We start from the raw sequence: 5,386 nt of genomic DNA, 5'->3' as shown, positions 1-5,386 counted from the left end.
AGTGTTGTACCAACGTAGTGCTTTTATTTTGAAAGAGACGGATGATGCATGTAATCAAAGATACTGTATTATAACAAGATGGCCCACTACATACTACATACTGCCATACTACATACTACATACTCAATCAACAGACAGTATGCAGACCGTTTACACTGTAGCATACTACATGATAACCCACAATGCATTCCGCTCCTGCCCGGACTGAAATCAGCCGGCCTTCAGCTGATTTCACTTAAGCTCTAAACTCTGTAAATATATAACTTTAGCAACATTTGAAACATTTTTAGGCGAGAAAGTAGCCGTTTAGATCCACAACGTGTTGAAAACATGACCAAATAACAGCTAATTACAATTCTGTTCGGACGATTTCGGAGATTTCGGCGCTACTCAAGCTAGCCGCAGTGAGCAACGCACTTCCGGTTATTTTCACAAAATAAAACACCCGTTGCCCTTTCTTATACAGAACCATAACGCTAAAATTTGTGCTTTTACTTTGAAAACGGGAGGTGAACCTACCCTTGATGTAGCTAGCTTGAAACCGCCGTTTTGACCGATCTCGTCCCGTTAACGGAATTTGACCGTACAAAATGCCTCACCGGAGAGTCCTCTCAGCTCTGAGACGAAGATCGGCCCGCCGTCTTCGGTACAGAATGATGCTCGCAATCGACCTGGGATTGTTCGCAGATGTAAGTTTCTTTTTTAATCAACTATAAATCTAATCATAATATACAACGCAATATAACATACCTCACAGCCTGAAAATTGGAGGGAAAAATGTACATCAGTGAACAACAAAGTCGTTGTGAATTGAATGATTTCATTAAGTTTAATAAGTTATAATATATACAGTAGTAATACATATGAATAAATAAAACCAACTTCTTGTTTGTCTTGTTCGCGGCAAGGAAGTGACGATCGATGACGTCACGTTACATTGCATCTTGGGTAACTTGAGTGTGAGTAGTATTGTCATGATGTATACTCAACATTTCTGGCGAATCTAGTATGCATCCGGGAACTTCTCGCATACTCAAAATCGCATGCTGCGCAGTGTAAACACACTGCATACTCAAAGAGTTAGTATGAGTAGTAGGTAAGTATGCGGTTCCGAACACAGCCCCATTGTATGAAATGGTATACATTTCCGGTCTCCTAAGTAGGCGTTGTTCCCCGTAGCCCAATCAAAGACGATGGAGAACCGCCAATCAAAGACGAGTATCCCCAACCTTGCTTGGTTATCGTAGATTAGCTGGGCTAACCGTTAGCCGTTAGCGGTGTCTGTAATAACTCATTAAACGGTCCGTGAAAAAAATATTTTTTCCAGCGGATATCTTAGTTACAACATGATTGGGTTAGCAAAGCAGTTTTGTGTTGCTATGTGTGGTATTTATTCAGTTTTGGGAAATCACGATGTCTAGAAAGCATCAGTTGCTGCAGCTGACAGGGACAGCTAACACTAGCAGCAAAGCTAACAACAGGACGTCATCTGTTAAAAGCCTCCCGTTGTCGGATACGACATGAAACTACTCCAGTTAGCTCAATCATGTTGTAACTAAGACATCCGCTGGAAGAAAAATATTTTTTTAATCCAGTATCTTGGTGAAACTGCACTCATTTCTTCTTCTTCTTCTTCTTCTTCTTCTTCTTCTTAGATTCCGGCAGTTTTGACGCTGTTTAGCGTATTACTGCCCTCCACAGGTCCGATGATGAACTAGATTTTTACATATAGTCCTGTGTTGCGCAGGAATTGCAAGATTGCCTTTTAGATCAGTTTATGGTTCTCACAGTGTCCAAACAAAGAAAAAACAGAAAAAGCCTGAACTCCAAGTCCTAACAGTCTATCAAACAATGTTTGTCTTTCTGTCCTATACTTTCTACACTCCAGAAAAACATGTTTTACTGTCTACATAAACCAGACACATGTTTTCCTACAATAAACAAAAAGTGATTTAGCCCACAGTGACCCAGTCTTAATCTACACAGTTTAACTGAATCCCTACGGGACTGAAAAATGCAGGTACATCTTTTTTTAACTTGAGACTGTAAAGAGAAATAGTGTCTACCCCTGCTTTCCTTTCCCCACCCTCTCTGCCATTCCTTCATTAAGCCCTCTTTAATTATTACTTATTATTATTTCTCTCCACTCTCCCCCAGGGTATATGAACATCTACCTCCCTACTCAAACTCTGTTTTGCAATCTGATCCACCTGCTCATTCCCCCCAACCCCCGCGTGACCTGGAACCCAGCAAAAGGTGATGTTAGATCTAAACCCAATTCTAAAAAACACAGTTAGAATGTCAATAATAATATCAGGTCGAGCCTTAGATTTCCCCCTTCTTAAGGCTTCCAGAGCAGCTGCAGAGTCAGAACAGATTATAACCTCTCTAGGTCTGGTTTCCTCAATCCACCTTAAAGCCCATAAGATTGCCATTAGCTCAGATGTGAAAACAGAGCTCCCATTAGAGATGCGCCGGCCAATCTTCACCCCAAGCTGCTCCACATACATCCCAAACCCAGCTCTCCCACTAACTGGATCTCTAGATCCATCTGTAAAAATAGTCAAAGTATTGTCTCTAATTGAATTTAGATGTTCTGCTATTTTTGGAGTTACCAGCTTCTTATCATTTTCCTGTAGAAAGACCAGTTCAGTGTTCAGCTTGGGCAGCACCCAATATGGCATAGGTAGACAGCTTGTATGTTCCGCTACACTAACCTGTTCCAAACCCAGCCTCCCAGCCCACTGATTTATATTTGCAAAAAATGTTTTATACTTATTGCCTCCGTCAGACTCTTGTAACAGGCACCTTGCTGGAAAAGTTTGATGACACCCACTTAGTTTTACCCAGTACTGTAACCCTAACTTAATGCGCCTTAACCATAAGGGCGTTTCTCCCGTTTCAATAAGCAGGGCAGGGACTGGGGAAGTTCTGAAGGCCCCACAGCAAAGCCTCAAAGCCCTGGCCTGTAGCACATCTAGCCTTACCAGAACAGATTAGATTACAGCCCCCCACTCACAGCCAGCCAGACTTCTGATAACATTCAAAACTTTTTCACATTTCACCAAAATTTTACTGACATGCACGGCCCAAGTCATCTGCTCTTCAAACCAAATGCCCAGAAATTTGAACACTTTTACCTTCTCCAGTGGAGACCCATACAAATACAATCCAATATTAGGCAGCTTCCTTTTAAATCCAAATACCATATATTTAGACTTAGAGGCAGATATTTTGAAGCCCCATGTGTTCCCCCATTCCTCTACTGACTCTAATGCTCTTTGAATCTGCTTTAAAATAAACTCAACATTTTGCCCTCTTTTCCAGATAGCCCCATCATCGGCAAACAAAGACAGCCCGAGTGCTCCCTCTACTTTGCCGAAAATGTCATTAATCATTATATTAAATAAAACTGGACTAATAACACTTCCCTGTGGGGTTCCATTCTCTATTTCTACACTCTTTGAACTAACACGACCCACCATAACTTGTATAGTTCTGTTCATTAAAAAAGCCTTGATCCAATTAAACATCTGCCCCCTCACTCCTAAGTCAAACATTTTAATCATTAAACCCTCCTTCCACAAAGAATCATATGCCTTCTCAATATCCAAAAATACACTGACTACACTCTCCTTATTGCTAAATGCCCTTTTAATGTCCTGATCTAAGACTGCAACTGACTCCATTGTGGACCTCCCATTTCGGAAGCCATTCTGGAAACCAACAAAGATTCCTTTGGTCTCTAAAAAATACACTAATCTATTAGTAACAATTCTCTCCATAATTTTACATAGCACTGCTGTGAGTGCTATAGGGTGGTATGAGCTAGGGTCAGATGCCTCTTTGCCTGGCTTCATGATAGGGACCACAACCGCATGTTTCCATTCCTTTGGCAAGCAACCCCCTGCCCGCACAGTATTAAACAAAGCCAAAATGTCCTTGAGTACCATATCATCCAGATGTTTAAATAACTCGTATGACAACCTATCTCTCCCTGGGGTAGTATTTGCCCCAGACATAATTGCTTCTTTCAACTCTTTAATAGTAAAAAACTGATTAAACTCCCCTCCAATTTCCACTGGTTAACTGTCATCACCTCTGTCCTCTTCCTACATCTCTCAACTCCCAGGCTCCCTGAACTGTGCACTGCTTGAAAAATTTCAACAAACATGTCTGCTTTTTCTTTACTGGAAACTGATACAATCTCTCCTTTCCGTAACACAGGTCACATCTGCTTTTATATACCCCTGACATTTTACGTACAGCTGACCACAGCTGCCTTACTGGAGTCTCAGGACCTAGCGTACCACAAAATTTCCTCCAACTACATCTCTTCGCCTCTTTAATAACTCTTCTTGCCACTGCCCTTAGTCTTTTATACTCTGTTGCATTAAACATTATTGGATACTTTTTTAATCTTCTATATGCTACATTCCTATTCCTTACGGCTTCGTCACACTCTTTATTCCACCATGGAACCAGCATACGAGGCCTAGGTGCCTGCTTCACAGGAATGGAACACCGAGCAGCCTCATGTAACATGAAGCTAATCGCAGCATTCCAATTGTCCACAGAATCCTCACTATCAACCTCTCCAATTAAGCTTTGGGCACTCTCCTGGAATTTATCCCGTTTAGCTTTAGAAAAATTATATTTAGGAACTTTTTCTTCCACTTCTCTCCTCAAATCCCTACCAAACCTGCAGATAATTGGATTAATGATGGCTAGCCAGATTGTGTTTATCCATTACATCCCATTCACAAATTCTAGCTAAGTTTGAAGAAGCAATTGATAAATCTATAAGGCTACATGCATTTCTTAGAATATCATACCTAGTTGGCCTTCCATCATTTATCACTACCAGATCATACTTATCTAAAAAATCTTCTATTATCACACCATTACCATGGTCACTGCCCCATAAAGGATTATGTGCATTAAAATCTCCCACCCATATAACAGGACACCTTACCTTCTCCATTATATCATCAAAATCTGACAAAACCAAAGGTTTACAGGGATTATAATAATTTAGCACAGTTATAGATTTATGACTGCTCCAAACCTCCACAGCCAGACACTCACTACAGGAGTAAACATCAACTTTTCTATATTGCAATCCGTTCTTAACAAAAGTTGCACAACCCCCACCTGATCTATCAGACCTATCAGACCTATCAGACCTATCTAGCCTCAAACACTCATATCCTGAGATTACAAAATCCTCACAGGGCTTTAGCCATGTTTCTTGAATACATAGGCATAAATTCTGGTGCCTCTTTAAGTTCATTAACAAATCTCTTTAACTCCTGGCCATTTGCAATCAGACTCCATGCGTTCCATTGAAGAATATACCACATTCAAATGTTAAGGAACCTCATCA

At 40.8% G+C, this 5,386-nt stretch overlaps 1 long non-coding RNA gene across 2 annotated transcripts in view; it reads left to right on the top strand.

Moving 5' to 3' along the window:
• The first annotated feature begins 490 nt into the window (after positions 1-490).
• LOC125904340 (uncharacterized) overlaps positions 491-5,386 on the top strand; it is a 20,483-nt gene continuing 15,587 nt past the window's right edge. For both annotated transcript variants that reach the window (XR_007451429.1, XR_007451430.1), the window contains exon 1: positions 491-689. This is a non-coding gene — a long non-coding RNA (uncharacterized LOC125904340). The remainder of the gene's footprint in view (positions 690-5,386) is intronic.

This window comes from Epinephelus fuscoguttatus, linkage group LG17, assembly GCF_011397635.1.
Source record: "Epinephelus fuscoguttatus linkage group LG17, E.fuscoguttatus.final_Chr_v1".
Lineage (NCBI taxonomy): Eukaryota > Metazoa > Chordata > Actinopteri > Perciformes > Serranidae > Epinephelus > Epinephelus fuscoguttatus.
This window is presented reverse-complemented; position numbering and strand designations above follow the sequence as displayed.